Genomic DNA, 7220 nt, shown 5'->3' with positions numbered 1-7220 from the left:
TTTAATAGATATCTACATTCTCAGCTCACTGCAGTATTATTAACAGGTAAAAAAGCAGCTAAGTGTTTATCAGGTAACACATAAAACATGGTTTACATACACACTGGAATACTATTTAGCCTTAAAAAGAGTGCCATTCATAAGAATATAGACAAACTTAGAAGACACTATACTAAGTAAGCCAGACACAGAAAACCTAATACTGCAAGACCTCACTGATAGGTGGACTCTAAAAATGTTGAACTCATACAAGTAGAATGATAATTACCATAGGCTGGGGTAAAGACGCTGACGGGAAAATAGGAAATGCTGATCAAAAGCTTAGACAAGAGGAATACATTTTACTGATCTACACAGAGTGGTAAGTACAATGAAAATAATAATGTATCACAGTGGGCCGTAGTGGTGCATGCCTATAATCCCAACTACTCAGGAGGCTAAGGAAGGTGGATCACAAGCAAGCTGGAGACCAGCCTCGGCAATTCAGCAAGACTTTTAGCCTCAAAAAAATTTTAGAAAGGGCTAGAATGCAGCTTAATGATAGAGCATACACTATTTACCTGAAGCTCTGTGATCAATCCTCAGTATGATGATGATGATGCATTGTATACGTCAAAATTGCTAAAAGTACATTTTAAACATTTTCACCAAAATTAGAATGTGAGGTGATGGGTTAAGAAGCCCTGATTTAATCATACAGTGTAAACTTATGTTGAAACATCACATTATTCCTAAAATATGCAATTATTTACCAATTAAAAATTAACAAAACAAAAAATAAGGTGTTAAGGAAAAACAAAAACTGTACACGACAGGAAACACAACTACTACCTGGTAGAAGGACGGGAGAGAGAACACATAGTCAAAATAATGAAAACCCATTTGTTAACCACACAGAAAGTATGAGGAGAGGAAAGGAAGCTTGTTACGCCTTTTATCTAGATGTCCCGCAAGAGCCTCATATGCTCATAGGCAAGGTTTTAGGAAGGTGAGTGAACTATGAAGGCAAGAAGCCAGGATCTGGATGACCACTGGGGACATTACCTGGAGTATCTCCCTACCTGGCTCCCTCCCTTCTCTCTGCTTCCTGGCTGCCATGAGGTGAAGAGCATCCCTCAGCCCAAAGGCTTCTGCTGTGCCGTTTCTTCTCTGGTGCCAGCTGAATGAACATGAACTGAAACTTCTGAAACATGAGCTAAAATAAACCTTTCCTCCTTTAAGCTACAAGCGTGAGGTATTTTGTCTCAGCAAGGAGAAAATGACTAAGACAAGGCCCATGGGAGCTAAAACTTCATCTATGAAGACAGAAAGAAACTGTTGTTCAAAAATAAGAAAGAGCTTAACTAGCAATATGGAGATAATTACCTTATAAAATAGTTAAATCCACTGAGAGTTCCCCATAATGTGAGTCTGAAGGTGGAAACCAATACAGGAGACTCATACTCTGTCTCCATCTTGCTCTGTCTCTGTCTTGTGGTATCCTTACTTTCTAAACTGTGTACATAATTATCTGAAAAAACTGACAAGTAAAGGTGAAAATAAGACCTAAATGAAGCTCTCTCCCTCTGCCAATGCCTTCTCTATGTATTTATATAATACATGGAAATAAGAAAAAAAATAGATCATTTCCATAAATAATAATTTACACCATAGAACCTGAGACAGTTCACTTTAAAGCACATGTTATTCCTCAAATTGGACAGAAAAATTACTACAAGTTATATATTTATATTTACCAAAGTTTTATAAAATAGGTGTCTTCTTAGAAAACTTACAAAAAAATGCAAAATAAATTTTCATAATGCTAGCATTAAAGGGCCACTGTTACTAACCATTTATATACCTTTATTTTTTTCCTTTTGGCAGTACTGAAAATTAAACCCAGGGCCCTTATGTATGCTATGTACTCTCCCACTGAGTTGCATCTCCAGCCTCTACATAATTTTAATAGTACATTGCACATGTTGTTTAGGGCTTCCAACTAATAAATCTTAAGCATGCTTCACACCATCAAATATTCTCTCAAAACGCCACGGCACAGGGTTCTACCACACATGGGTATGACATGATGAAGCCACCCCCCTACTGCTCGATAATGGAATTTTTAATTGATCATAATCATGTACACTGGAGGAACTTGTAAATGAAAGTCTGTGTTACAGTGACTTTTTTAATAAGTGAATAATCCTCTAACTTGATTATGCCCATTTTTTAAAGCAAACTATTTAAAAAGTGGGCACCATAAAAGTGCCAGTGTTAATTCAGATTTAACCCCACCTCAGTTTCCTAAGAGCTCTGATATCCCTACCTATTCTATTATCAGTCAAACCTGCATTTGAATACAGATGAGTTTTAGTTACCAAGGAACAGCTGTCCATGCCTAAGCATTTTTCTTGCTTTGGTCAATTTTTACTGTCCTACTCCTATTTTCTGTTCTATAGAAAATAAACAATTGTAGGAATATTCAAGTCCCACATTAAACAATAAAAATGCTGGGCACAGTGGCACACTAGGGAGACTGAGGCAGGAGGATTACAATTTCAAGGCCAGCCTGGGCAATTTAGCAAAATCTTATCTTAATGATAATAATAATAGTGGTCTAGGGATGTAGCTCAGTGGTAAAGTATCTGCCTAGTATGTATGAGTCCCTGGGTTCAATCCCTAGTACCACAAATAGATGCAAAATAAGGTGAGGCAAAGAAAAACAAAGATAAAAGTAGTAGAATAAAGGATTTATGTCTGTTTGACTTACACACTATGTTTGAGACAGAAGTCATATTTACAGTTCCATTCCTTATAATTTTCTCTCTAGCATGTGGAAGGAGTTGGGGGAAGGCTTAAAAAACAAAAGGCACATTCATATACACACACCTAAAATGGGTTTCTGAAATGTTCCAAATGTTTCTTGTTGTTCATACAAACATTAGATTTGTGGCTAAAATCCTCTTGGTTAAAGGGAAGAACTGCTGAGGGGCCCTTTCAATATTGAATTGCCCTTTAGGCTGCTTAGGAATGCCTTGTGACCTGTTAAGTGCTGACAAGTCAAAGGAGGTGGGAAGCAGACAGATGGCAGACAGATGTCCCAGAGTGGGAGAATAGAAAGAATGCTGACTCACTTTCCTTCCCTCCTAGCACCCAGAAAAGCAGCCTTGCTGCTCCTTTTTCTGAAAAAGTGAGAAGCAGCTCCTCCAGCTTCGGGAAGACAATCACCAGTCAGTAAGCGATCCAAAGGAGAACACACTCTATTTGGAACAAAAAATGTATTTCATGTCCTCAAAATTTTTATCATGGGAGTCTTAAATAAGGCTGTTTTTCATATGGCTACAAATACCCTGGAGAATTTTTTTTCAATGATAGAGCCGATGTAAAATATAAGAATTATGAAAGAAAGAAAAGAATAGTCTAAACCACTACTTGCTTGCCAAAAGCTGTCCAAAATTTCAACTTTATATTCAGTAGCAGATAAGAATTATTTTAACGTAGTGCTAACAAATAGAAGAGAGGTTACTATGTGGCCGAACAGCTAGAACTATGTTCTAATTCTTCACCATAGCTTAAGAGGCACATTTTATTGATGACTACAACACCGAAGTTCAGAGACCACTCATTGGCAGTTTTGGGGCCGGGGGTTTGGCTCAGTGGTGCCACTGCCTTCCTCGCAAGTGCAAGGACCCAAATTTGATCCCCAGTACCATAAAAAAAAATTAACAACTCAAATCTAGGTACTATATTGTATCAAGGTATAAAACTCTTCTGACATGGAACAATCTGCTCAGAGGTAAACTTTTAAACTTCTACCTCCTACTTACCTTCTCTCTTGGAACCTTTCAACTAAAAAGAAAGAATACAACAGTAGGGGAAAACACATCTGATGTCATTTACTGGCAAAAGGCAGGTAGGCTGAGGCAGGAGGATCGCTGAGTTCAAAGCCAGCCTGGGCTCTGCCGTGGGTTCAAAGCCAGCCTGAACTACACAGTGAGACCCTGCCCCTGCCCCCAAAAAAAGCTGACTGAGGGAAAGCATTTAACCTGTGATCTTAGTTTTCTTATCTTTAAGATGGAAATGGCATCATAATGAAATTAAAGCTACACATAAAGTTCCTTCATACACAAATGTCCAACAAATATCCACTTCTGTGACCAAATGGACACATTTTAGCTGGATGTGGTGGTGCCCAACTGTAATTCCAGCATTCAGAAGGCTGAAGCAGGAAAACTACTGCACGTCTGAGGCCATCATGGACTGACTACACAGTGAGTTCATGACCCATATGAAATACATGATGATTGTCTCAAAACAAAACACATTCTAAGCCTTTAAAGTATAAAAGAAAAAAGTACCAGTTCTCCAACAAAATGAAGTTATCACCTCATGACTTCAAGGAGGGTAGAAATGGAAATACTGAAGTTAGAGGTACCAAGATGGAAAACTACAGAACATTACACACAGAAACCAGTGGAATATGCACCTTCACACTTAAAATGACTGAAAAGGTTTGTGGAACTCTGTCATAAACTAGACTGATGGCCCTAAATTAGGAGTAGGAGACAGATACTGATCATCTCTGACAATTTAAGCTTCAATCTCACTAGCTAACTTCTGCCCTTGGTAACAAAGTAGTACTTATTATATATTTCAGAAAACTTTAGCTCTTACACAGTTTTACTGTGTTCTGCATATCTCTTTATTATAAACTAAAAACTCAGTTAAGACTAAAATTTCTTATAGTTAATATACATCACAGTCTGGGGAATGGTTGTAGTTCTGTGCTAGAGGGCTTGGCTAGTTAGTATGCACTAGATGCTAGATTCTACGTCCAGCATCATTAAAAAAAATAAAATCATCGCATTCTTATGTTAAGCATTTAATAAACATTCACTGACTACTGTGTGAATTCCTTCCAAATTTCAATAGATTCAACAAAATGAAAGTATATTTGGGCCAGGGATGTAGCTCAGGGGTGCCATGACTGTCTAGCAAGCACAAAGTCCTGAGCTCAATCCCTGGTACAAAAAAAAAGTACATTTTCACCTCTACATGCCCTTGAACTCTGGAATCTTCATCTCATCAAACAATTGTCAAGCTATAGTCTCAAAATAAGATTATCTTCTCCTATTCTTCCATTTAATACTATAACTTATAGAAAAGCAGGTTCTCCTGGAAGAATTCATGTTACACATTTTGATATTTGGCAAGTTTTAAGACATCCTTATTCACAGATGCAGTCTCCACCTTCCCCCTCATCATTTCAATTTTCCTAATTTTCCTTGGCTTGAGAACAGTGTGAATGCAAAGGACAAACAGTAGGCATCAGTTCTGTGTCAGTTTAGAGTACAGGATGAGGTGATGAAAGAATATTAAAATCATACTCAGGACAAAATGAGGCCATTCAAGCTGGGGATTCTATTACATATTTTGAAAGTTCTAAGACTTCTACTCTACCTCCAAACTCTCTCTTCCTCTCCTGTTTTCACAAAAGCTGTCAATATACGACCTCTTCAAACCTCTATTACTGTGGGTGAGGAGGAGGGATAAGGAAGTAGGCAGAGACCATTCCAACTCACTTCATTCAAAGTCCCTCCAGCCTACAGGGAGTCATGAGCTGGGGCCCAGGAATCTGAGAATGGCTCAAACACCCTGTCCCAATTACTCCAAGGACCCCTGTACGCACAAACGTTTGCTGTCCACCAATTCTTATTCTCCAAACTCAGCCAGGACAGAACCCTCCATGCAGCCCCATGAGAGCCCAGAGATCCTGCCTCCACTCTCTGAGACTGGTGACTCCCAAAGGAAGGAGTCTGCACAGAGCTATAGAAGGAGCTGATGGCTGGAAGCTAACAGTGTTCCTGGAGGTGGTGTCCAACTTGATGACCATGAGTAAATGTCTTAAGCCTCTGATGACTGTCTAGGAATGGTGTAATAGCCACTCAGGGAATGCACCCCGCTTCCTCCTGACCTGACTTAACTTCAAGGAGACCACTGTGGACAAGAACAGCGACATTTAATAGGGACAGCCTGCATGCCAGCTACCAGGAAGGTTTCTATTATGAGTACACACAAAGCATGTTTCAGTACCTGAGCAAGTGGGGCATGGGGCTGCAGGACTGGTGCACCCTCTGTGAGGCCATCCCACAGTCTCCAGGCATGAGGGACCTGCTGCAATTCACGGCCAACCAGGGCTCCTGCTCTGAAGTCATCCTCAACTGTCATGCCAACATCTTAGCTGGAGAGCTGCTGCTGGCCACCACAGTCTGTTCTGCTGCATCCTGAGCAGCCCATCCAGGCCCAACGCACTAAGACAACTGGCCCTGAAACCCTTCCACACACCGGATATGCACTCTGCCCAAATAACATGTGCAAGCACAAGGTGCTCAGTGACTATTGGCCGACTGGAAGAAGTGTTCTCAAAACACCCTGGACACCAAAGTGGGAAGAAGGGACTCCCTGGCAGGTGGGAGGGAGAACATCATTGCTTTAACTGCCTGGCTTGGTGGTGTATGTCTGTCACCCCAGCACTTGGGAGGCTGAGGCAGAAGCCAACCAATTACAGACTGAAACCTCTACAAACTATAAGCAAAATAAACCCTCCCCTTTAACTCTGGATATTTTGTCTCAGCAATGAGTAACTAACATATAAGTCATCATGGAAAGGCGAAGGAAAATCAGAATACACCTTATGATGTTGGATCGCATTAAAGGAATCAGTGCACGTATACTTTTTTCCTTGCTTATGAAGGACTAAAATATACCAGTAACTCTTTAACAATACTCCAGCAACTGTAAGAACATATCAATAGGCATAAGAAAATATGGCACCCACACCTCAATTTCTAAACACTACTCTCTTCTAAAAGAAACTAAAATTTCTTGGGAAAATGGCCCATTCTTGAATTATGACAGGGAAAATACTAGCCTGAAACATCCTCTTTAACAGTGCATGGAAGCTCTCAAAGAATGGCAAGAACATGTCAAGTAAATGCAGAAGTACCTTGAAGAGTTTCATGTCATCCAAATACAGGTTATCTTTTGTGTATCTAATAACAGTGACTAATATTAAGAGTCACTGAGTGAATATCTAAATAAATGAATTGCTAGATAAAGAGTTAGAAGGTAAAGCTCTTCCTTACAGTAGAATGAAAAATGTAGGAGAAAATTTTTTTTAAAAAAGAAGAAAATGAGGTGAGAAAATATCAATGGTGAGAATGTATTCCTCAATAAAA

The 7220-nt window shown here is 39.5% G+C and overlaps 1 pseudogene; it reads left to right on the top strand.

Annotated features, from left to right (window-relative positions):
* The first annotated feature begins 5907 nt into the window (after positions 1-5907).
* LOC104849218 lies at positions 5908-6478 on the top strand (annotated as a pseudogene).
* Positions 6479-7220: the final 742 nt, after the last annotated feature.

Source organism: Fukomys damarensis, unplaced genomic scaffold (assembly GCF_012274545.1).
Source record: "Fukomys damarensis isolate Sample0158 unplaced genomic scaffold, DMR_v1.0_HiC HiC_scaffold_5, whole genome shotgun sequence".
In the NCBI taxonomy this organism is placed as follows: domain Eukaryota; kingdom Metazoa; phylum Chordata; class Mammalia; order Rodentia; family Bathyergidae; genus Fukomys; species Fukomys damarensis.
The sequence above is the reverse complement of the archived record's forward strand: the minus strand, read 5'-3'. Positions and strand labels throughout refer to the sequence as shown.